Here is a 27,019-nt window from a genome sequence, read left to right as displayed (position 1 = left end):
GTTTCCTCTTCTATAAAGTGGTCTGAATAATACCGACTTCACAGAATTGACATGGGAATTAGAGAGATGGCACTTAAAACAGGTGGTAGGCACTCAATATGTGACCTGTTAAACTGTATCTCTTTTTTTTTTTTTTTTTTTTTTTCACCTTTGATGCTCTCTCTCCGTGGAGTAAGCCCTTTCCCCCTTTCTCTGCCTGGAAAGCATATTAGCCCAATGTCCCTTCCTTTCCAGAGGCCTCCTTGCTTTACTTCATCAAGTAATTTGATGCTTTTCCTCTATGTTTTTGTGGCTCCTTTTAGACACCTCTTACAGCACCTGTCATATTGCAGTCATTTATCTTACTGTTGTGTAGGTGTTTGCCCTCTTCACTGGATTATGAATTCTTAAAAAGCAAGGGCCAGATTTTATATATCTTTTCATCTCTAGGGACAAGACAGTCCCCGGAGTAAGTAGTTGACACGATCTGTTGAATTAATGAATAGATGGACGATGATGGATAGATGAGCGAAGTGACTTGCCCAGGATCACAGAGCTTAAATCCAGGGTCTCTGTTTAATTTATGTTTGGAAAATTACTCTTCTGAGCCTCTGGTTTCCCATCTGGAAAACAGATTTGGTAATAATGGCTCCTACATCTTGGCATTGGGAGGGTTCAACGAAGTACACATAGGGAAGTATTCAAGAATATAAGCTCTAGAGTCAGATTGTATGGGTTCAAGTCCCAGCTCCACCACTTATGAGCTGTGTGATCTTTGACAAATTCTTAACCTTGCTATGCCTAGAGGAGGCAGAGCACATTAATGAACTGTTCAGAAAATTAAAAGAGATACTCTCTGTGAAGTCCCCAGTGCCTGGCTCAGAGTAGGTATTCAGTAAGTAAATATTGGTTTCCTTCCCTGAACCCCCATCTTCTCCAGACCTGTGGGGTTTGGACTCTGAATAACCAAAACAGCTGTTTAAATGCCATGTTTTGTTCCTAGTGACTAATGTCCCTTAAGCCAAGGTTGGAAAGGCAACTCCAGAATCGAGCTTACACGTGGGTACTGAGTTAGATGAGGGGAATGTGGCTGAGTGGTTTATTTAATTAATAAGGAAACTTTTGAAAGGAGGCAGTTTAAAATCAACAAACATGTCAAAAAATTGAAAGCAAGAGCTATCCCACAATTTTATATGTGGATTTCATGTCATTGGAATATTCCTTTATATAAAGCTATGAATAACAGGATCATCTAAACCCAAAATAATGTTTTACAAACCATAAGAGCAGTGATCAGAATTGGTTTTGCAGCAAATTAGCCAGTTAATCAGTGTACAACATTATAACAATTCTTGAATTTCCTTCTACTCTATCATAATATATTCTAATTAACTATTCAAAATTCTCCAATGGTCACATGTCAATTACTAAGCCAAAAAGCATGGAAGAAAAAGGGAAAGATCTTTCTACGTTGGACCTAGTTTCCCATCACATGCCCACCTGGATCTCCCCAAACCTCCTTCTTACTGTGGGGTTTGGAAGAGGCTGAAATGTGGGTACCCAGGGCCCTGGAAGCCGGGGTTGTCCGTGGCTCAGCCAGCAAGTATTTGGCAGTTCAGTTCAAAGAGAAAATCCGAGAGGGTAGGGGCCTCAGCGGAACCAAAGGGATGAGATGCACAGAGAGGGAGGGAGAAGGGCAGGAATCTTGTTAGCAAAACCAGCTGCCTGCCAAGTAGGGCGTGTGTCTCAATTTCTGAAGAAAAGAGAGGACCATAGATGTTAGTTTTAATTTCAGTCCTTCAAAACCTGGGTAAAAAGGGGAATTGTGCATGTGTATAATACTCCACTCTCCATTTCCCAAATAAACTCTATCTGCATCTTCCATCTGAATCTTTCTTAACCTGAACCTTACTTATCAATAACTTGAGGCTTGTTGAAACCTTGTTCTAAGAACTCCTTCTTGTTCTCTTCCGTTTGGGGACGAATCTCTACCTTCTTCTCTTACATGCCCATGGTACTTTGTGTCTCCATTTTAAGACTGCTCACAGACTTATTTAATTATATGCCAGCCAACTTCCTTCATTCTTTTCCCCACTTATGTTCCTCTTTTCAAATAGCTTTATGGAGATATAATTGACATACAATAAACTGTGTGTATTTAAAGTGTACAATTAGATATGTGCAGACATGAGAAACTCTCAGCACCGATAGTAAGAATGTCTACCACCCTAAAAGGTTCCTTGTGCTTCTTTGAATCCTTTCCTTCTACCTCACTTCCCCAAACAACCATGGATCTGCTTTCTGTCACTGTAGATCAGCTTGCATTTTCTGGAGTTTTCTATAAATAGAATTATACAATGTGTACTCTTCTTTGATTGGCTTCTTTCACTGTGCACGATTCTGTTGAGATTCATCCCTTCAACCTTCCCTCCTCATTGAATTGTGGACTTCGCCAGGCAGGAACGATGGCTCACCCAGGGCATGGAGCTCAGGGATGGCCACAACGCAAGACCCATGGAGGAGGAGGAGGTGGTGTGATGGGCAGCTCCGGATTTGGTGGGAGAATATATGTGGCCTTCAGGCTGGACTCAGTCACTTGTAGCTGCGTAGCCAGCAGTCAGTCAGTTACAGTTGCAGCCTCAGCTTCCTCATCTGTAAATTGAGGGTGATGATAAAACTCCCTTCTCTCTGGAGGGTTCTGTGAGACTCCACTGAGCCAGGAGATGAAGTGCTCTGTAAACTGTGAAAGGTCAGTCCTGGGCAAAGGATTAGGCCTGGATCAAGCCAGCAGCACACTGGGAATGCCCCAGATCCCAGGGCTAGTCAAAGACAGCCTTGTCATCCAGGGAAGCCATGTGGATTTGAGATTCCTTGTAGAAATAACCAATAAGGACTATGCCTGGTGGCCTTTAATCCTGCCCCAGTCACCAAAATGTCAAGGTTTCTTTCCCCTTGACCCTCCCCACTTCCTCTATGTGGGCTGTGTTTATTTAGGAGGTCTCTCTCCCTCCAGAGAGCCACACATGACTGGAGGATTCCTCCTTTGGCCTGGAGCCGGCTGATAAGGGCAGTCCATCTGCTGGGGGCTCCCAGGACCAGCAGGAACAGGAACGAAGCCGGTGGAAGGGAGCAGGGGAGACTGCCAGGCCTGGCTGCAGCTTCCTCTGGCTAGAACTGAGGAGAAGGGGGAGAAGGAAAGAAGGAAATATTTGTCTCGTATTTAAAGTCAATTTGACCTATAAAATCACACCAAACTTGGGGAGGCTGCCTATCTCCTCTGATGGACTACGTTTCTTATATGGTATTGCTTAATAAAGAGAAGTGTGGTGAGCTGGAAGAGCCCAGAGATGGAGATTCAAGGCCTAGCACAGTCACTAATTTCCTGTGTGAGCTTGCCAAAGTTGCTTTCCCTCTCCAGGCTTTACTTAATTAGAACTATTAACTGAATACCTACTGTGTGTTCACCACCACACTGCATTTTCCATATACTTTTATAAATGTAACCTTCAAAGCTATCCTGAGAAGTGAATATTCTTCCACTCATTTTACAGTTGATGAAGGTGTAGTAACATGTTCAAGGTCACCTAGGAAACAGCCAAATTATGAACTTAGCGCTGTCTGGCAACAGAATTGACTTTTTTTTTTAAATAGAACTTAAGGACAGCAATTCTCAAGGAATTAGCTTAATAATAAATTATTTGGCTGGGCCCGGTGGCTCACATCTGTAATCCCAGCACTTTGGGAGGCTGAGGCGGGTAGATCACCTGAGGTCAGGAGTTTGAGACCAGCTTAGCCAACATGGTGAAACCCCATCTCTACTAAAAATACAAAAATTAGCAGGGCATGGTGGTGCTGGCCTGTATTCCCAGCTACTTGGGAGGCTGAGACATGAGAATCGCTTGAACCTGGGAGGCGGAGGTTGCAGTGAGCTAAAATGGCACCACTGCACTCCAGCCTGGGCAGCAAAGCGAGACTCTATCTCAAAAAAAAAAAAAAAAAAAAAATATAAATATATATATATATATATATATATATACACACACACACTAATAAATAATAATAATAGTAAATTATTTCTTGCTCATACTCTGTGGAAAGAAGGCTCTGTGACTAACTTCATATGGGGAATGCTGCATACAGCATATCCCTATCATGAAGAACCACAATTTCATCTTCATGTCTTAGAAGGTTCTGAAAAATCTTGGAGTAAAAGGATTTAACTCCCTCATTTAACCAAAAATTTCTCATATTAAATTCATCATCAACCTTTTTACCTCTGTAAACCTATTCATATTCCAAACAACAGGTGCTCCTCAGAGCACTGTCTGGGAATCATGGTTGAATCAGAGTTGGAGGGATTGCAGAGTTTATCCATCTAGCTATCAGAATTTCACTAACGATGCTTTTTTAAACACCTGCAGTGATGAAAGGCTCACTACCTATTGAGAGAGCTTACTCCGTTGTTGCACAAATATAGCTGTTAGAATAGCACTGCCCAGGAGAAGAATACTGAAAGCCATATGTGTGATTCTAAATTTTCTAGGACCTACAGAATAAAAGAAAAAAGAAACAAAATTAATTTTAATCATGTATATTAATCAGCCCAGTAGACCTAAAATTATCCTTTCAACCAGTCATCAAAAGAGTATTAATTTGATATTATGCTTTCTTTTTAAATTAAGTCTCAGTGCTTAGTAGCCGCATTTGGCTAGTGTCTAGCAAAACAGATAGCACAAGGTTAGAAGATTCTTCTTCAGGTGGTGCTAAGCTCTTCTTACCTGTGCTTCTCTTCCAAAGTCTTTGGATTTGAGGCGTGAATACATGGCCTCACAGGCAGCCACCAATCCCGAGGATGAGTTCTGCTTCGCTGTGTCCTCATACATCCTCCCTCAAGATTCCCTCATCATGGAGCTCAGCCCTCTGGCAGTGACCTGCTAAGGTCTGTCTTTCCCTGGAAAAGGGCTTTCCAAACTTTAAAGTGCTGCATGAACAAAAGGCCTCATTCCCCTAACTCCTAGTGAAGCAGGCTTAGAGTCCCACAGGACTTTTCATGCTCTCATCACACTGTTACTCTATATTGAACCTGTAAGCAGTGGCCAACACCTTGTCTAGCTTGGGGCAACTCCTTTCTGCTCCGTGGGCCTCAGTGTCCCCATCTGTCAAATAACAGATTTGAGCTTTCATGATTCAGACACTTTTAGTCTTTTCATATCCACACTTCTCTCTTTCCCTACCTACCACATTTCTTATTAAACTAAGTCTTCTGTTAGTATTCAGGAAATAGTTTTATCCTCCCATATACCATAATAATAAGCATTTCTTGAATGTTTGTCATGTGTCAGGCACTGTGCTAAGCGTCTTATAGATAGCATCTCATTTAAGCCTCTCCATACCCAAGTGAATTAAACACTATTATCCCCTTTCACAATAGTGGAAACTGAGGCATCAAGCAATGGAGTCATAGATCACATGCCTAATGAGGAGAACAGCTGAAAATTACAACCCAGCATCTTCTCATGGCTCCCTGATCCTAGGCTGTGAATCAGAACCAGTCCTCGGACCTCAGCTCAACCCAGGTCTCAGATTACAGAAAAGAGAACAAGGGTCCAGGGTACTTTTTCTTGTTGTTGTTGTTTGTTGTTTTGTTTTGTGTTGTGTTTTGGTTTGTTTTTTAGCCTTTTGTTGTTGTTGCTGAAACCCATGGAGCATCCTCCTTTCTGTTTTGCAGAGGAAGGAAATACGGTTATACTTTCCTTGCTAAGGAAATCCAACCCTCCACCAGGCGGCTTTCCTCCCATCCCCTTGACCTTTTAGGGAAAAGGTGAGGCCCCTGGGAAGGCTCTGGGGGAGACCAGAGGAGCTCAGTGTGCCCTGTCTAGGGCAGGGGTATTTTTAGAGCTGGCTGCACACTGTTTACAAGGAAGCCAGTCCCTTGAGCGTGCCCTCGCCCTACAGGGAAACACTGGCCGCCAGCCCCACCCGCTGGCCCAGGCTCCTGCTGGCCCTCCCTTCCTCCCTCCCTCCCAGCTGTTCCTTTCTTATCGTCTCTATCAGCACGTGGGCTCTATCAGCATGTGGGAGTGCTGTCATTACCACCCTGAGAGTACAACTGAACAAAACTGTAGCCCAGGGCACTGGAAACCTCTTGGAGAGGGCCAGGTGTGACCAGGTACTGGGGAAAAAATAAGAAGCTGCTGTCAGTTGAGAAGATGGCCCTGGCAACTGGCAATCAACTGAAAATCCTGCAAACGGGTGTTTCTCCTGTGAAGAAGCTGTGGAACCTCATTGTCCGGGACCTCCTGAAAGTGAAGGCCTGATAACTGGAGAGGGTGGCTTGGGGGAATGAAGAGGCCACAGGCCTGGGCCAGGAGCTCAATTCTGCCTCCAAGTCTTACCACAGACCAGTTGCTCTCAATTGTGACAAGTCAGTTACCCTTCAGAGCCTCTCTTTCTGCTGCTGTAAACCGAGGAGGGCTTGAGTGGTGAGGGCTGTCTAATCAATGACTGAACGTCTCAGGCTCCTCAATGATGAAATGAGAGTACTTAGGCCTGCCTCATGGGGCTGGTGGTGGATCTTCAATAGGGTGGTGGTGTTAAGCCCCTGGCACATGGTGGGCAGGCAATACACATGGCCATGAAGGATACTTTCCTTATCTTTAGCACTTTACAGTGTCTAGCACAAAGTAAGCACCCAGCAAAAGATGCTTTTCTTTATTCTTGTCGCTCAGAGTTCTTTCACCTCTAAGACTATACAAAAGCTCTCTCCAACTATGCACTTTTTATAATTAAGTATTTATTCCTTCTCCCCCAGCCCTGTGCCCATCCCACTGTGATTCAGGAGTCTCACAGAAGACACTGGAAAGCCTTTCTCTGAGTCACAGTCTGTATCTTCTAGAAAAGGCTGTCCATCTTCACCCCAAGCCCACTGGCTCCTGAAACATGACATCCAGACCCAGTGCAGCTGGACCTGGCCCAGGTAAGCCAGGCTTCCCAAGGTCCGACCCCAAGCTTGCAGGGTTGGGTAGGAAGCTGGACCCAGGCAGCCCCACCCTGCCCAAGCTTCCCCGGATGTGAGTATAGAGATTACAAGGCCTCCAGCCTCCTCAGAGGAAGTACCCTTCTTCCTCTGCCCTGTGGGCAGACTGGACTTCTCTAGCAGCTGCAAGATATTGCAAGATTGTTATTTGAGGTGGATAAACTCTCATCAAGTATTCTCCTCCTCACTGCCTCCTCCATCTGCCCCTCCGATTTCCCTCTTCCCTTCCCAGCCCTTTTTCCTTCCTCCTCCTTTACTCCTCCTTCTCCTCCTCTTCCTCATCCACATTTCTTTCCTCCTCTTCTTCCCTATAGCTGTGCTTTTGACCCAAGTGACAGCCTGCTTATATTTCTAAGGGGAGAGTCCCAGCCGAGGGGAGAGGGATTGGCTTCTCTCTGTGGCTTCATGCCTCCCCTCTCAGTCCTTCCACAAAGGTGTTCTGGTGGCCTCTGGTGTATGTGCCAGGCACTGGGCCAGCATCTAAGGGGCCAGCATCTAAGGGGCTTGCACAGAGCTAGTTAGCCTGCTGGCCTGGGCCAGGCAAGCACACTTTGTTGGTTGGGTTGCATATTAAAAAGGTGTCACTTCTGGCCACGTTCTTTACTGTCTCAAGGTCTTGCATGCTCACTGATTCTAGAGTCATTTGGCTGTGTCTTCAACAACTATCGTAACAACATATTACCTTAACTTTAACTAGGTGCCACTTTGGGAGAATTTTTTTTGTTTTTTGTTTTTTGTTTTTTTTTCTTTTTGAGACGAAGTTTCAGTCTTGTTGCCCAGCCTGGAGTGCAGTGGCACCATCTCGGCTCACTGCAACCTCCACCTCCCGGGTTCAAGCAATTCCTCTGTCTCAGCCTCCCAAGTAGCTGGAATTACAGGCACCCACCACCACGCCCAGCTAATTTTTTGTAATTTTAGTAGAGACGGGGTTTCACTATGTTGGCCAGGCTGGTCTTGAACTCCTGACCTTATGATCTGCCCGCCTAGGCCTCCCAAAGTACTGGGATTACAGGTGTGAGAGAATATGTTTTAGAAAAGAGGTGCCTCCTGTTTCTCTCTATCTCCTGCTCACCAGGAAAGAGAAGCAGCACTTTTTTATCTTTCTTTTTTTTTTTTTTTTTTTTTTTGTTGCTGTTGTGGTTCTTTTTTTTTTTTTTCCTTTTTTTTTGAGACGGAGTCTCGCTCTGTCACCCAGGCTGGAGTGCAGTGGCACTATCTTGGCTCACTGTAAGCTCTGCCTCCCAGGTTCACGCCATTCTCCTGCCTCAGCCTCCCAACTAGCTGGGACTACAGGCGCCCGCCACCACGCCTGGTTAACTTTTTTTTTGTATTTTTAGTAGAGACGGGGTTTCACTGTTTTAGCCAGGATGGTCTCGATCTCCTGACCTCGTGATCCACCCGCCTCGGCCTCCCAAAGTGCTGGGATTACAGGCGTGAGCCACCACGCCCGGCCCGTTGTTGTTCTTTTTTTGAGACGGAGTTTCACTCTGTCACCCAGGCTGGAGTGCAGTGGCATGATCTCAGCTCACTGCAACCTTTACCTCCCAGGTTCAAGTGATTCTCCTGCCTCAGCCTCCTGAATAGCTGGGATTACAGCTGTCTGCCACCACACCCAGGTATTTTTAATATTTTTAGTAGAAACAGGGTTTCGCCGTGTTGGCCAGGTTGGTCTCGAACTCCTGACCACAGGTGATCCACCCACCTCGGCCTCCCAAAGTGCTGGGATTACAGGTGTAAGCCACTGCCCCCGGCCAGAAAGCAGCACATTTAATGGCACAAGTGGTCAAATGAGTAACAGGGCCAGCCAGCTAACATAGGTGGCTTGAGTGTGGAGTACTGGCAAGGAAGGATGTCAGGAGAGGAGGCTGGAGACCCAGCATGGGCCAAATCATGCCAGCAGCTACCACTGGAAGCCATTGCCCCTCTCATTCTGCAGCAGGAACTGCCTCTAGGAAGACATGGAGGCTGGGCTAGAGAATGGAGAGAAAAGCAGCAGGAAGACCTGGAGGAAAACAGTGATAATTCTTCTGACCCCATCGAGCCTCTTTAATCTCAAATCTTTTCTTCTAAGCCACCCCTGACTTTACAAATCTCAAGGGTCCTAAGAGGCATGTGTTCATTCCCAAGCCTATACTTCTATACTCACTTTCTGTGCCTTGCTGCCTGGGTGACCTTAGATAAGTCCTTTAGCCACTCTGGATATATTTTCTTTATCTGTAATCAGAAAGAAGGGGTGTGTGTGTGTGTGTGCGCGCATGAGAACACACACGAAAACACACACACAACCACCAAAGGGTGGTTACAAAGCTTTAATAAATAAGACAATGTTACAAGGAAAGCACAAGCAGTTCTCCTTCTGCTCGCCTTCAGCTGCTATTCCCATTCTACGAGGGGAAATCCTCACCCGGAAAACCTTGTTCACACTGGCACAGGTCCCAGGGCGTGAGCCCCTGTGGAGGCTGGGTCTCTCCCTTTCCATTTCCCTTGTTGACTTCCAGCACGACTGTTGTTAGCTCGCAGATGGACAGGCAGTGCTCCATGACTTGCCAGCTGCCAGGCTGATTCCGCTTTGGTTCTCTAGGAGAACAAGCCTGATATCAAGGATGCAAAGGGTGCCAGGGCGCCTCTGCTCAAGGCGGGAATCTCGGGTGTCTACACATAGTCAGACAAGGGCTTATGTTTAGGCTGCAGCTTCGAGATAACCTGCCACCTCCAGAAAGCCTCCCAGGAAGACAGAAGTTGGTGAGGTGACCTGGGAGTTAGGAAAGAGGAAGCAACAGGGGAGGAGAGGGAATCCTAGGAAGAAAGATGGAGCTTCGCAAAGGCACAGAGGTGTGAATGAGCAGGACAGGATTGCAGTTCATGGCTACTACTCCCCTGAACATAGCTTCCCTGTTAATTAGTCGCATTTTTGCTGTGATCATTTCTTCCCCACAACTGCCCCAACCCCATCAACTGCCAAGTTCTGTGCAGATTCTACCATCTTGTACATCTCTAGTATCCATTTCCTCTTCTCTACCCCTATGGCCATTGTCTGGGACACATAGCTCTTCTGGTCTATACTAATTAGAACAGTTTTCTAACCAATCTCCCTGCCTCTAGTTTCTCCCACCTTCCAATCCATTCACGTCATGGTTGCCAAAATAATCTTTCTGATTGTGTTCCTTTTCTGCTTACATCCTTCAAGGACACCCCATCACCTCTGGGACCAATTCTGTAGCTTAGGACTCAGAGCCTCCATAATCTGATCCCATTGTCTTCCTTTCCTGCCTAATTTCCCAACAAAACCTACACAAACCCTGAGTTATTGCCACACTAACTATCAGTTCCCCCAAATGAGGCATACAGTTTAACGCTGTCTGTTGCTCTTCCTTTTACCTGGAATTCCCTCCACCCCTATCTTTCTGGCTAACTCCTACTCCTTCTTCAGAACCCAGCTAAGGAAGCACCTCTTCTAGAAAGGTTTTTCTGACCCCTCCTCTGTGCTCTCAGAGCCTGAGAGCACATATATCTCTAGCATCGACGTTCTTAGGGCTAGAATTCACGAACTTTGTGCATTTGTATGGGGGAAGAAATGTTCACTAACTTGTACCTAAAATTAATTTAACATTTCCTTCAATTACAAATGTAGGCTCAAATCACAGTGATATCAATAGTTCCTGTAATTTATTACTAATAGAAATCATAGTTATTTTCATATCACTTTACAGTTGTTACAGATTATCTAAAAATTTTATCTATGATTATCAATATTTTAAAAATAAAATAGTAGACCTATGTAGATCTGGTTACTCAGTGTACAAATATGAAACCACATACATTATTACCAATTTTTTTTCCTGTATTTTGTTAACTTTTGAAAAATAATTGCTTTCTTTGCCATTGTATGTTCTTAATTTTATGTATTTTTAAATGTTATTCTGAGAAGAGGCCCAAGGGCACCACCAAACTGTCCAAGGGCTTCCCAGCATGAATGATGACACCTTCTCTGGCAGAATCCTCTTAAATCCCCACTGCAACTGTTGGTTTATCTTGTCCTCCTCTGTCAATAGAGTGTGTGCATCTTGAAAGAAGGGGGCCCTCTTTTTACATGAAAGACTTAATGCAGTGCATGGCACCTGGCATATTCCTAGAAATATTTTTTGAAATAAATACATGCAGACAAAAAGGAAGAAAAGAAAGGAAGGAGGAAGGGAAATATAGAGAAAATTTGATCTTCATAGGCCATCTGCTCTTCCCTCTGCCTTGGACATTCTACTCCCAGTTGTGACTAGCTGTCCTGCCTCTTCTATGCCTCCGTAACTCTACTCTACTCTGTGACTCTATTCTACTCTACTCTACTCTGTGACTCGACTCTATTCTCACTCTACTCTGTGACTAGCTATCCTGCCTCCTCTATGCCTCTGCTCTAATGTGATCTTCTCAGGGGGACCATCCACAGCACTGTATTTAAAATTACAGTTCCACTCCATGGGCATGCTCTGTCCCCCTTCCCTGCTCTGTCTTCTTAACACTTAGCACCATCAGACACACCATGTGTTTCTGACTTTTTACTTACTAACTCCTTGCCTCTCTTCACTAATGTAAGCTTCATGAGGGCAGGGACCTTTATCACATTCATTCATGTCTGTATACCTAGTACCTGAAATAGCACTCAACAGATAATAAGCATTAAGTAACTTGAATGAGTCAATGGAAGCCAGCAAGTAGTGAAGGCCCATCAGTTAGCATGAGCCCCATTCTGTTGGGAGAGGTTGAGGGCTGCCAGGGTCGGTGGCAGAGCCAACTGGCTATGGGTGAATGGTGGGAAGAAGTTGTGTTGTTTGGATTGGGCATGGATGGAAGGAACTGACACCGTGGCTGGGAAGTTGGACCCTGTGGTGTGCCTGTTTTCAGTGGAGAAATGACAGAGTCCCAGGAAGGCCGATCTGACCCTGGGAGACGGACTGGAGTGCAGTGTGGAGGCTCACAGGGAAACATCGCATCTCAAGGCCATTGCTGTTGGATCAACAGCCTGGATTTGGGAAACTCCTGCCACCCTGTTTTCCTCAGTGTCTGGGAAAGCCCAAACCTATTCCCTTGTGAGGCCTGACAGCTCCGAGAGCTCGGAAAGATTCAGGAACTACAATGAGTATGCCCCCTGGATTCCTCCCAGCTCTGTGTGCAAACCTCTGCCACAGAACTTACTCAGTGAGGTGGTGGTGTTCCTTCTTCCACCAGGCAGCGAGCTCTCTGATGACAGCACTACCTCACAGTCTTCACTCGTTGGTAGTACAAGGCCAGGCTTGACACATAGTACGTTTTCAGAGACCATTTATTGATGGGAAAATTGTGATTAGAAAACCACAGATGTAGCCAGGCACGGTGGCTCATGCCTGTAATCCCAGCACTTTGGGAGGCCAAGGTGGGCAGATCACGAGGTCAGGAGATCGAGACTATCCTGGCTAATACAGTGAAACCCCGTCTCTACTAAAAATACAAAAAATTAGCCAGGCGTGGTGGCAGGTGCCTGTAGTCCCAGCTACTCGGGAGGCTGAGGCAGGAGAATGGCGTGAACCCGGGAGGCGGAGCTTGCAGTGAGCTGAGATTGCGCCACTGCACTCCAGTCTGGACAACAGAGTGAGACTCCATCTCAAAAAAAAAAAAAAAGAAAAGAAAAAAGAACAGAAAATCACAGATGTGATAGTGATCATTCGTTTGAATCATGGGGAGAGTAATGAACTTTGAGCTCCTACTGTAACCAGGTACTGTGCTGGCTACCTGAGCCACAGAGCTGAATCAAATGGGGCCCCTCATCTCCAGTAGCTTGTGGCAGAGGATGAGCTCAACACACAAACGTGTAATAACACAATGTGCCAAGGATTGAGGGACCACACTTAGGAAACCCGCCCCCCACCCAGTCCTCTGGTACTTAGCAACCTAAGTTACATTATTATTTAATTACTTGTACTCCGTCTTCCCATAAGAATATTAGCAACGAGAAAAGCTTTGTCTTGTTCACTGCTCTCCTCCTAGCACATAGTAGATGCTCACTTAGGAAGTCTCAGTGGGGCACTTGTGTAGGTTTGATAAGTATCTGTGAATACGTGCATGGCCTGAGGAAGCACAGAGAGTTGCGGGAGCCTAGCTCAGTCCAGGGATGGGAGCCACAGAAAACTTCCAGCAAGAAGAGGCCTTGGCCAGGAACACGGCGTTCCAATACTCACATCCTTCAGCATTCCCCATTTAATGACTTCTTCAAAACTCAGTGAGGTCACACCCATTTTATGAATGAAGAAACAAATCTCAGAGACAGGAAGAAGCTTGGTAAAGGCCACTCAGCTGACAGAACAGGGCCCACATCTCCCACCGAAAGTCTATGCCTTCTCCACACTGTTCCGCCTCCTGCCAACACATAACAAGGACTCCTTGTGGCAAAGGCTGACTTGCTGTCCATGCAGCTTCCGAGGAGGTGAGAGACCATTCCCACGGAATGGAGGGGGCTGGGTCCAGAGACAGATCATCATCTCCAACATTAGCAGCTAAAGGAATGCACTTTCCCAGAAACTCTACACAAGTTCACTCATTCTTCATAATCACCTGGTACTGGAGGTTCAATTATCGTTCCCAATTTACAAATGAGCAAACTGGGGTACTATTAGGTAAATTTCTTAGATCACACTGGTGGTAAGGAAAATGTCTGGGGTTCAAACCCACACAGTTGATCTCAGAGGCTACACTTTTAACCATTTTGTCTCCTGCCTCAATAGAACATGCCTACCTTGTCCAACTCTGGGAGGCTGCTAGAAACTTCCCAGTTAAGCAGTCTTCATGTTTTAGACATGACACTGCGTACTCTGAGGAAAAGCTACAAAGAATAACTTTCTAAACTTCCAGCCTTCAAGAAGTTGCTGACTCAGAAAAGAAGACATAAGAAATCAATGAAACTGAAATGAAAGGTACAATGTAAGTACACCGGGGATAGGACATTTGAGCTGGGCCTTGTAAATTAAACAGAGAATGGTGCTCTAGGAAGAGGTTGCAGCATATACTGCCTAATCCAGGCATGGCAATAGACTGCAGGTTAGGGAAACACCAAATCAATTTGTGTGTCTGGGGAACAGAGGGTATAGGGTGAAGACAGGGGCAAGTCAAAGGAGAATTGGGCCCCAGATCCTGGAGAGTTTGAATTAATACAGTAAATACAGAATTTGCTCACTGTTTAGTCAATGCTGACCTATCAGAGGTGGGGAAAAAAGAAAGTAATATAACCTGACCTGCAGTTTAGGAAGATCATGTGGTATCTGGGAAGCACTGGAGAAGGAAAAGGCTGAAGAAAGGAAGACTGGTGAGTCATTTAGCTCTTTCTGCAAAATCAGCCACCCCATAACCTAGAGGCCTAAAATAACCACTATCTTATTATTGTTCACAAGTCTGGGAGTCAGTGGGCAGTTCTAAGTCAGCTACCTGCTCACGTGTTTGGTGGGTGCTGGATGGGGCAATGGAGATGACTGGGGCATGTATCTCTTACTACCTTGGGCTTCTTCTCATGGTAGATGGTTGCCAGGTTACCAAGAAAAGCAAGAAAGAGCAAGCCCTGATGCACACAAGCTCTTTTCAAGCCTTGGCTTATGTCGTCTTTCTTAGTGTCTCATTGGCCAAGCACAGATTCAAAGGGTGGTGCAATAGACAGCATTTCTTGATGGCAAGAACAGCAAAGTCATATAGCAAAGGGGTGTGCATAGGGATGGGATGAATTTGGGGTCATTTTTGTTAGGAGGCCATTTCTGTAATGGGCCAAGCAAGAATTAATAGTTGCTTAACCTAGGAGATGGCAGAAGAAACAGAGAGATGATTAGAATATATCTGAGACATATTCAGGAGATGATTATGAGCGAGAGGAAAGAATTCAGGATACCTCCTGGGTTTTTGGAGAGAGTAACTAGGCAGATGGTTCCTCATATCAATGAAGGGAACCAAAAGGAGAAGCAGGTTTAGCAGTTGTAAGCACGTTCCAGCTTATGTGATTCTGCTGAGGTCCATGAATGTGCTACCTTCCTTTCTTAGAGAAATGTTCTTTTTCCAAACCTCTCTCCACTCTGACCATGTGTCCACATGGAAAGTGAGATGACTTGCATGACCCTGCCTTCCTAACAGTAGTAATTGGCCAGGTGTAGACATCTGATTTGAATTGGGAGTGCCCAGCCCCACATCCACTGCCAGCCAAGTCCGCCATGTACAATTGTGCAGGTTATACCCAGTACAAGCTTGCCTGGCAGGGATAATAAGTGGGGACTGGAATCCAGCCTGTGCTCTGCAGCGCAAGCTTGTACCTGTGGAGTTGCAGACACTCAGAAGATAGTGCCCTCTTCTAACTCCCACAGAGGTGCTCTTTGCTGCCAGCCCCAGTGGCTAGTCCAGGGGCAGGCCCACATGCCACACTAGGTAAATTGGACTCCCCTAGGAATTATGACATTGGAGCACATGGGAAAGAGGTTTTTTCTACTCTGACCCTAAAACTGTATAGATGGGAGTGTGTGGCATCCACATCTCTATGATATTGAGGAAACTGCTGAGACAGAATGAGGCCAGTACATCAATGAAGTCAGCAAAGGGAGGTGTAAGAGAAAGAGAGCTGTCAGAATCAGAGCACCCCGTTCCAGGCAACTCTGCCTTTCCTGGGGCTTGGTAGTTTGGTTTCTCCATCAGTTCTTTGATTGTTCCTATATTCTTCTGATTTAAAATCTCCTTTTTGGCTTACGCAAGTTCAAGTTGGGTTTTTGCTCCTTGTAACCAATACAATCTTGCACAATAAAGTAAACAAGTTCATGTGTTCAGATTTGGAGACAGGTCACAGGGTGAATTGAAAGGACGTGATGACCAGTTTGATGAGAGTCACAGGAGAGAAGGGGTGTCCTGGGGAAGTACTGGGCTTTTGGCTTGAGAGACTATAGAGAGATGAGGATCTCAGCAGAAGTAGGCAATCCAAAAAGTAAACTATGCCAGGGTGGAGGGAGGGAAAATGCACTCTTCCGTTTATTCATTGAACAATTGTTCCCCAAGCCTTGTCTAGGCACTCGGGGCTCAGCAGTGGATACGGTGAACTTAGATTCAGATAGTATCTGTAGGACATCGCTGGCTATTTATTCAACAGTAAGCACCCACTCTAGGCCAAGCATTGTATCTAGAACTGAGCATAAATCCAGGCAGTGATGTCCAGCAGGCAGCTGGAAAGAGGGTGGAGCTGGCATTTCTGTTGTAAGCATCATCCCCATGGGGATAATTTTGGAAGTTGTGGGAGAGAGCACTTGGAGAAGAAAAGTCTAGTTCCACAAGCCTTGTCCATCATGCCTCAGCTTCATTCGTGGGCTGGGAACATGGTGTTTCTTTGGCTTGTATGGCTGAGAGGCAGATGCAGAAAGAGTGTGAGTTGGAAGAGCCCAATCTGGGGCCAGCCTGGGGTCACACGACACCCCTACCAGGTAACCGTATGTATGACTCTGACTGAGTTGGCTAATCTCTCAGAGCCTCAGTTTCCTTAGTCTCAGAAGAAAAACAGGAATGCTTATTCTCATATTAAGAAAGAATGTTTGTAAAAGTGTATTCATTCAACCACAAACAGGTATTGAACACCAATATATGCCATGTTACAGGGTAAAAGCCTCAAATGGGAGGATCAGAGCCATCATCTGGGAGGGATACATGAATCTTTGTGACTGCCATACCTGGCTTCTGCTGCACCTAAGGCTGCCAATCTCCCCCTGTCCACCACCAATCATCACCAATCTGCCCCTTCCCCGGCCCATCTGAAAGGCAATATTTTTGTGATTAGTAAAGAAAGAAAAAAAACGCATGTTGTGCTGTCCTGTGGAGAGCCGGTCTCCAGAGCGGCAGAAAAAGGGGCCACGTGAACCATGCTGTTCTTGGCAGCCACTGTGCTGTTTCTCACAGCCAGAGGCTTAGAGCTTTATTTGTGGTTTGAGTTACAAGCAGGGGTGAAAACCCCAGAAAAGTGGGGGGAAGGGAGAAAACATTTTAAAAGTTGAGAAAATTGCCCTGTGTTCTCAAGTGCAGGCAATTTGTCCAAACGCCTGAGCTCTGTAGAATCCTAGTGGTCTGACTGCGGTTTTATACTCTGGGGCTCTGGGCCCAGTGTCAAGGGTGGGGGACATTTTTTCATACATTAAGAAAATCACAAAATCACTTTTTACAAGATATTAATGAATACCTTTACTGCTTCAATGGTGACATTGTGGGCGGTTTTGAAAAAAATCCAGGTGAAGGTTTGGGGGTGATTTTGTTTTGAAGGCTGCTACATAAGGTTTTTCACAGTCATTAAACAGGAAATTTGGATGTTGCCCCCAGGATCCCATGCAGAGGAGGCTAAACATTTTAGAGATAGAAGAGCCCTTTAGCATCTTTAAATCCAACCCTCTCCTTACACCAATGATAAAAACAAGGCCCAGAGGAAGTAAGAAATATGTCCAAGGAAACACAGCAAGTCTGTAGTAGAAGCAAGTCCAGATTCCAGGACCCGAAGGTCTTTGCTGCAGCCTTTGTGGCAGCCTGGAGGTGACATTGGACCTCAGAAACCATGGCTGGCCTCCCCCTCATGTTGACATTTCTGCGGCAGTGACTTTGAAAGCTGCCTTTTATGGCTCTGGCTTTGGAAGGGCAAACACTGTTATCAGTAAAACAACACAGGTGCCTTCTAGAGTTGGAGCCAGGTGGAGCCAAGCAGGAAGGGAGACCCTTTCGCACAGGCAGACATGACCCAATCACCTGTCTGGTTCAGAAGGGTGCAAAGACCCTCCTTGGGGAGTGGAACAAGAGGCTTCTGTGGTGGTGAAGGGCATGGCTTGGGGGCCAGACAGGATGGCTTCACGTCCCAGTGACATGGCTGGCTAACTGCAACCTCAACAAGCTGCCTGACCAAGCGTCAATTTCCTCAGCTATTAAACAGGGAGGCTGATGGCTCAGTCCCATGCCTGAGCATATTTCAGGTGCTCAATAGCCACATGTGGCTAGTGGCTACTGTATTATATAGCACAGATACAACATTATCACAGAAAATCCTATCATGCAATGCTGGTAGGGACTCTGGGCTCTTGACATTAGTTCTGGACCTCACCTACTGTAGCTACTGAAAACAGAAGACTGGTCCAGGTGAGGTCTCCAGCTCTAAGGGCTCAGATTCATGGCAGAGATCCACGGTTCCTGGCTCCTCTCTCTAGCCCTTAGTCCTCTCTATTACTGCAAAGATTTGGCTTCAAGGTTGGAGCCTGGCTGACTGCCTTTCTTATGCTTCCCTAAGCAGAACCCCAGGATGAGAGGATGTGTGGGTGAGGGGAAGAGTCTGGTCAGTGCCTCCTGTAAAGGTAGGTTTCCACAGTCCAAAAGTCTTGGGTTCAATTCCTGACTCACTCATTCGGGTGTTAATGGTTCCAGGTAAGTCACTGAACCTCTCGGAGCCTCAGTTCTCATATCTGTGCTTGCTCTGGTAAGGGGTAAAGAGGCAATGGAGGGAGAAACACATTGGAATCTGTAAAGTACACTGTTCAGAATGAGAAACTTCTACAAGTAGGAAATTGACTCTCCTTGCTCTGCCCCTTTCTTCACTAAAAGAGTATTTAGATAGAGGCAGATAGCTGCCTTAGAATATATGCAACAAGATGTTATATTTAGAAACATTTTCCAGACATCTGGAGATGAGAAGAAGCTGGTATCCCAGAGACACACTGGAAGAGTCCCCTGAAAGAGAACGGGAAAAGGAAAACATTCTCTGAACACCTATTATACTCTAGATACTGTGACAGTCCCTTCCATATATAAAGAGTGGCAATGATGATGATGCTGGCTAACAAGAAAGTTGAGTGCCCACTGTGTGACAGGTACCCTTTTGAATGCTCTACATATATGATCCCCATTTTACAGATGAAGAAGCTGAGGCCCTGCAAAGTAAAAATAAGTTTCCAAGGTCACCCTAAGCTAGGGTTTAAATCTCAGCCGCCAGAGTCGCAGGGCCATGTGCATAGCTGTCTCTCCACACTGCGTTCGTAGTCTGCACATTGTTAGAGTCTCATGTAACACCACCTGCCACTTTCAGATAAGGAACTGAGCCTCAGGAAGATTACGTTACTTGCTTAGGGTCACATAGAGGGGAGAGAGAAGGTTCATTGAGTGTTTTGCTTTTTTCTTCTTTCTTCAAAATATTTCCTTCTTTGGCTATCTTTTTGACAGAACAAAGGCATTGTTGATTCAGTTTGCATCTGAATCTTGCTTCCTATTATTTCCTCACTTGAGTTCTGGTTTCCCCTTAGGATCAGACAGAAGACGTCTACTGCCTAAATCTCTGAAATACCCAAAGCTTATCCTCCCAACACCTTTGCTTCTTTTCGTCTTCAAGAGAAGAAATACAAGTCCTTCCGCCTTGGCAAATACGATAGTACCATTCCTTTCAGTGTTCCGGTTCTGCTCTATTGAATAAGTTCCGGTTTGACTATGACTACGTGAAAATGTGGAACCAGACCTTCACCCCACATTCCAGCTCCAGCTCTACCACACAGGAAGTGCAATATCACCTTAGTTATTCAACACATTATGCTCCTCGTGATACAACCAGAGTTCACATCAGCAATCTTGGCAGCTCTCACCACACTGCTGACTCACGACTCTCTCATGTCCCAATTTCCTGTCCATTGTTCTTTCCTCTACTTGGCCTGATTTCTAAAGGCCTCTCTTGGTTGCATTAAGCGGGATTCCTGAGGGATTCCCTTGGCAGTTACCTTGGGGGAGCCCTCAGGTTTGGGGCTGATCCATGTCCTCTAAATGTAGGACTTCAAAGCTCCCAAAGATAGGCAGACCCAGTGGGAAGCTGGGAAATGCTCTCTGACCCCTCTGGGAGAGCTGGCAGTCAGAGGGCTTTTCGGAAAGAGTCAGACCTGATCCATAAGTCCCTGGAAAACACCCTGCCCAGGCAGCAAATGCCACTGTGGTCTTGACTGAGGCTTCCGAAGAGTTTGGGAGCTGCAATTCATCCACACGCGCATTCATTTTCAAGTAGTGGTTTGCAGTTCGGGCTTTGGAGCTATATAAGCCTGGCTTCAAAGCCACTTTCCAACTTTGGGACTTCAGGAAGTCTCCAAATTTTTAAACCTCCAATTTTTTTTTCCTGTAAAACTGGGGTCCTTCATGGTACTTACTTCATTGTGTTGCTGAGAGAATGAAAAGAGAAAGCATAAATAAATGGCTTAGCCTCGTGCCTTGGCACATAGAAAGGACTCAGCATTTGTGATTATTTCTTCACGTCTTTGTTCTCCTGGTGAAGTATTTATTCAGCAAGTGTTCACCAAGAGGCTGCCGGGGCAGCTGGGTGCTGCGGCGGAAAGAACACAGATGCTAATAAAAGCCTGAGCACAGGATCAGGCTCTGTGGGTAAAGATGCTCCAGGGGACCAGCTGAACACTTTACAGGAACTCGTTCTGGCTCTGCACTTGGATGGCTGAGCTCCCACCCACTTCATCCCCCACCCTCAGCACACACAGCAGCTCCTGGGCCATTTCTGAGTTTGGAGCTTCTCAGATTACGCTCAATGTGACCTTGGGCAAATCCCATCACTCATCTCAGCCTCTGGCATACTTCCTATAAAACAGTGATAATAATACCCACCAAGCCAAGTTTTTGTAGTAGATTAACCAACAGCAAATGTGAAGTGCCCAGCCAAGCCCAGCATGTGGCTGATGCTCCACAGCTTCTAGCTCCATTCCCCCCACCACACCTTCCATAACCGTGTGCCAAGCTTGGGCTAGATGCTGGTGGTCAAAAATTAAAAGAAGCTAGACCTGCCTGCAGGGAATTTAAACTTTAATGGGGGAAATAAACATTTGAACCTCTACCCCAGAGAAAGAGTGCTAAGGGCTGTGATGAAACTATGTCTGAAGGGTTGGAACACCAGGAAGGGCAAATCGCTTTACCAGTTTGGCCCTCAGTTTCCTTGCGTGTCAAATGAATGAAATTGGTTACTACTCCATGTGAGATGACTTAAGTGAGTTAGGGAGTGTGCAACTACATGTTGGAAAGTTTAGCTCTGTGCTAGTGCTTCTATTCACTTATCTGTTTCCCCATTAGAACTTCATCCCCTTGAAGGGGATGTCTTCTAAGCCTATGTCTTATTCATTCCTCTGTCTCCAGCACACTGGCATAGAACCGGTGCCCAGTCAACATCTGTTGAGTAAACAGACACAAGGACTTATTATCTAATTTTATCCTCCCAGACCCCAGAGAGGTACAACATCCTATAGATGGAGGGAACACTGAATACAGAGTTCAGTGAGTGGCCTGGCAATCAGTGGCCGAGCCAGGCATCTTGGAACCTGTGGTGATGACCTTTCTGCTAGATTTCACAACACAGGCCACTCTGGCTCAGGTGGAGTGACACTGCTTTTCTGGATGTGACTCAGCTTTCCCTGGGGGTCACTGAACCCATCCATCAGCCTTCACACTGAGTCATGGGCTGAGATGAACTTCAGACCTAAGGAGGGAGCAGGGCTGCCCTGCCAGGTGGGTGTGCCTAGGGATCCCTCAGTCCAGCTGAGCACACCACCTGGGAAATCCTTCATGGGATGAAGATGGGGCGGGGACAAGGACGTCACACCAGATCCACACCCGTCTCCCACAAGAGTGTCTAAAGAGCAACACCTATCCCGTCACTGTGACTGGCGGGCTCTGACTCAGAGGCACCCCTTCTCCATCCCCAGTGTCATGTCCTCAGCATTGACCCCAATCATCTTTTGTTCTGCCTGGACTCCCAGCCTCCACTCTATCAACCTTCCTTTCAAAGAAGTTAAGTGATTTGCCATAACCACACACTGTGAATATCATGTGCTTATGTTCAGAAATTCGTGACTGGTTCCCTAGTACCTAGAAAATAAATTCTAAACCTCCACCTCAGCACTCAAGGTCCTCTTGCTGAAGCTTCAGCCTGCTTTTCCTGTTTTTTTCCTCTGTACACCCTTGAATCCTTCACTTTAGATCAGTCTGTGTGTTGCCATTCTACAGAGTTGCCCTTTACTTTCCCTTCTCCTTGTCCTTGCTAATATACTAACTCACTTTCATCTGGAATGCCCTTCCCATGTCTTATTCATTCTTCAGATCTGAGCTTAAAAACCACCTTTTTCATGAAGCCCTCCCAGATCTCCTCAGCCCAAACACTGGGATATTGCCAGTTACGTTTATTGATAATTTCTGTTGTGTAAATTGTTATGATCAGTACTTTATATGCTTCATTTTAGTTGATATTTCCAACAGTCTTACAGGTAAATAAATATTTATTACCCCCATTTTATAGATGTGGAAACTGAGACTCAGAGAGGAGAGCTAACTTGTCCACACTTACATACCTGTTGAGATTCAAACACCAGTGTGCCTGACTCCAAGTTGTTCCACGACTTTGGTTTGTACTTCCTATGTTCTTTGCACCTCTTTGGGGTACTCACGTTGTTGGGTGTTGTATTTTCCTAGGGGACTCATCCACTCACTTCTACTGTGATTTTCCTGAAGACAAGTGACTAGCTCTGTATGTAGAGTCTGACATAGACTGGGCTGTGAGGCAGAAAGCAAATGCGAGAGAGCAAGAGTTATGGAGCACCGCTGTGTGCTAGTCCATGCTAGTTACCATAAACATGCGTACATAGCATTTAAGTGTTCTTAGTCTCATTTTACAGAAGAAGAAACAGAGGCACTGAGAGGCTAAATAACTTGACAAAATCTATAACAAAAAAAAAAATGGGATAGACCTACATGGAATCATCTCAAAAACATACCATTAAGTGAAAAAAACAAAAAATGGAGTGCCTGTTTTCATTATGTGCTCTCATTAGAGAAAATAGAAACATATTAAAACATACATATGCTTGTTTATGCTGAGACTGCTTTAGGGACACACAAGAAACTGCTTTGGGGAGGTGACAAAGGAGGGCCTTAGAGGAATAGAGACTGGAGAGTTGAGGGAGACTTACTTTTTAAATCATCTAACAGTTTGAGTTTAAATAGGTATTTTTAGTTATTTGCATGTATTTCTTTCTCAGAAATAAAATTTGCTTATTTAAAATATGGATCCATGAAAATTTCTGAAGATCAAACATTCCAAAACAGAATTTGGCCTTGGGCTTTTTTGACTCCACGAATCTTTCTATTATAACCATCTTATTTCTGACATACAGGCATACCTCGAACATATCATGGGTTCGGTTGCAGACCACAGCCATAAAGCGAATATCACAATAAAGTAAGTCACATAAATTTTTTAGCTTCTCAGTGCATATAAACGTTATGTTTATACTATACTATAGTTTTTTAAGTGTGCAATAGCATTATGTCTTTAAAAACACTGTATATACCTTAATTAAAAACTACTTTATTGCTTAAAAAAATGGTAACCATCATCTGAGCCTTCAGTGTGTTGTAATCTTGCTGGTGGAGAATCTTGCCTTGATGTTGATGGCTACTGATTAATCATAGTGGTGGTGGCTGAAGATTGAGGTGGCTGCAGCAATTTCTTAAAATAAGGCAACAATAAAGTTTACTGCATCGACTGGTGTTTCTTTTCATTCCCATCTTTGATGACAGATTTCTCTGTAGCATGCGATGCTATTTGATAGCATTTTACCCACAATAGAACTCTTTTCAAAATTGGAGCTAATCCTCTCAGGTTCCTTCCACTGCTTTATCAACTAAGTTTAGGTAATATTCTAAATCCTTTGTTGTCATTTCAACAATGGTAACAGCATCTTTACCAGTAGTTTCCTTCTCAAGAAACTATTCTTTGCTCATCCATAAAAAGCAACTCCTCATTCATTCAAGTTTCATTATGAGATTGCAGCAATTCAGTCCCATCTTCAGGCTGCACTTCTAATTCTAGTTCTCTTGCTATTTTTGCCACATTGCAGTGATTTCCTCCACTGAAGTCTTGAACCTCTCAAAGTCATCCATCAGGGTTAGATTCTACTTCTGCCAAACTCCTATTAATGCTGATATTTTGACCTCCCATGAATCACAAGTGTTCTTAATGGCACCAAGAATGGTGAATCCTTTCCAGAGTGTTTTAAATGTACTTTGCCCAGATCCATCAGAGGAATCACTATCTATGACAGCTTTAGCCTTATGAAATGTATTTCTTAAATAATAAGACTTGAAAGTTGAAATTACTTCTTGATCCACGGCCTACAGAATGGATGTTGTGGTAACAGGTATGAAAACATTTATCTTCTTGTATATCTCCATTAGAGATCTTGGGTGACCAGGCTCATTGCCAATGAGCAGTAACATCTTGAAAGGAATCTTTTCCTGGGCAGTAGGTCTCAACGGTGGGTTTAAAATATTTAGTAAACCATGCTGTAAACAAATGCGCTGTCATCCAGCTTTGATGTTTCATTTGTAGAGCACAGGCAGAGTATATTTAGCCTAATTCTTAAGGGCCCTAGGGTTTTAGGATTGGTAAAAGAGCATTGGCTTCAACTTAAAGTCACTAGCTGCATTAGCCCTTAACAAAAGCCAATCTGTCCTTTGAAGTTTTGAAGCCAGGCATTGACTTCTCCTCTTTTGCTATGAAAGTCCTAGATGGCATCTTCTTCCAATAGAAGGCTGTTTCATTTACACTGAAAAATCTGTTGTTTAGTGTAGCCACCTTCATCAATGATCTTAGCTAGATCTTCTGGATAACCTGCTGCAGCTTCTACATCAGTACTTGCTACTTCATCTTCCACTTTTATGAGACTGAGACGTTTCCTTAAACCTCATGAACCAACGTCTGCTAGCTTCAAACTTTTACTCTGCAGCTTCCTAACTCTCAGTCTCCATAGAATGAAAGAGAGTTAGGGCCTTGCTCTGGATGAGGCTTTAACTTAAGTGAATCTTGTGGCTGGTTTGATCTTCTATCTAGACCACTAAAACTTTCTCCATCTCACCAATAAGGCTGTTTAACTTTCTTATGATTTGTGTGTTGACTGGAATAGTGCTTTTAATTTTCCTCAGGAACTTTTCTTTCACATTCACAACTTGGCAAACTGTTTGGTGCAAGAGACCTAGATTTCAGCCTATCTCAGCTTTCAAGATGCCTTCCTCGTTAAGCTTTATTATTTCTAGCTTTTGATTTAAAATGAGAGATGTGACTCTTCCTTTCACTTGAACATTTAGAGGCCATTGTAGGGTTATTAATTGGCTTAATTTCAACACTGTTGTGTCTTAGGCAATAGGAAGACCCAAGGAGAGGGAGAAAGATGGGGAATAGCCAGTTGGTGAATTATGTTGACCATCTTATATGGGAGCAGCTTGCAACACCTTAAAACAATGACAATAGTAACATCAAAGATCACTAATAGCAGATCACCAAAACAGATATAATAATAATGAAAACATTTGAAATATTGAGAAAATTACCAAAATGTGACACAGAGGCGTGCCTGAAATGAGCACATGCTATTGGACAAATGGCACCGATAGACTGCTCTGTGCAGGGTTGCCACAAACCTTCAATTTGTTTAAAAAAATCTAAGCACAATAAAATGAAGCTCAATAAAACTAGGCATGCCTGTAGTTGGAGAAAATTTTCACACATGGTATTATGAGAATTATGGTCAGCTGTATATGACAGAAAACTTACAATCACTTAAATGTCAATAAGAATAGCATCACTTAAATGTCAATAAGAATAATATTAACCTCACAGCATTGCTGGGTGGCTTACATAGCATCATAAGACATATGAAAAATTAATTTTGATAATATATGTAATACATAACCATAATGTTTAATTCTCTCACGTAATAACAGAAGTCAAGACGGAAATAATCCTGGACTGAAATCCCAGATTCCTTCTAACTTGTTGCTGTGCCATCCTCAACATATGGCTCTGCCATCCTCAACATTCTAACTGGTCCAAGATGGCTGCTCCATTAAGCAAGAAGGATGAAGATCAGGACAAAGGGTGTGGCCTTTGCATTTAAGAACACTTCTAAGAAGTTGCCAACCCTACTTCTGCTTACATCTCATGATCCAGCACTTAGTTACCTGGCAATACCTGGTTGTAATGGAGCCTCGACTTTGCAAGATTTCATTTTCAGCATTCACATGCCCAGCTAAAAATCAAGCGTTCTGGATGGGTACAGTGACTCATGCCTGTAATCACAACACTTCGGGAGGCCAAGGCAGGAGGATTGCTTGAGGCCAGGAGTTTGAGGCTGCAGTGAGCCATGATCATGCCACTGCAATCCAGCCTAGGCAACAGAGTGACACCCTATCTCTAAAACAAAATTTTTTAAAAAATTAAAAAATAAATCAAGGGTTGTATTGTTAAGGAGGAAGGGGAAAGTAGTTATTTGGGAACAACCAGCCTGTCTCTACCACAGACACGAATGCTTTGCTTTCAGAATTTATCTGCCCTGCTCTCTAAAACGGATGTATTACTGGATATGTTTCATGTTCCTGACATACTCCTGGGCACTCTATAGAGAATATTAACACACACTGAGAGAAAACAAGTAACTTCCCATTAAAGGCCCACTTTCTAAACCCAATCATCAATGGGCTTTCTCTGAAGGAAGGTCCAATGATATGATTCTGGGCAAATGAATTACCCTTCCTAAGTCATATGACCTTGGGCAAGTCATTTATCACTCTAAGCCCATTGTGCATCACTTAAATGGCAATAAGAACAATATCCAACCCCACAGAGTTGCTGAGTGGCTTTACACAGCATCCTGAGACACATGAAAAAATAATTTTGATAATATATGTGATTTAACCCAAAATATTCTAAATCTTATCATTTCAACATATAATCAATTTAAATTACCAATGAGATAAATACATTCTATTTTTCACACTAAGACTTCGAAATTTAGTGTATGTTTTATCCTGATAAAACAGACTAGTTACATTTCCTGTGTTCTCTAGCCACGGGTGGCTGCCAAGTTGGACCAGGCAGGCTGAGACTAATTTAAGTGTCCTTGCTGGGTGCTCCCTTAGCAC

At 44.5% G+C, this 27,019-nt stretch overlaps 1 long non-coding RNA gene across 1 annotated transcript; it reads left to right on the top strand.

The window, feature by feature from the left end:
• The first annotated feature begins 21,834 nt into the window (after positions 1–21,834).
• LOC108587194 lies at positions 21,835–26,191 on the top strand. The gene is made up of 3 exons (XR_001905445.3): positions 21,835–22,445; positions 23,215–23,279; positions 25,823–26,191. It is a non-coding gene; the product is annotated as an uncharacterized LOC108587194 (long non-coding RNA).
• Positions 26,192–27,019: the final 828 nt, after the last annotated feature.

This window comes from Papio anubis, chromosome 1 (assembly GCF_008728515.1).
Source record: "Papio anubis isolate 15944 chromosome 1, Panubis1.0, whole genome shotgun sequence".
Lineage (NCBI taxonomy): Eukaryota > Metazoa > Chordata > Mammalia > Primates > Cercopithecidae > Papio > Papio anubis.
Note: the sequence above shows the minus strand (reverse complement) of the source record. Positions and strands in the feature narration are given on the sequence as shown.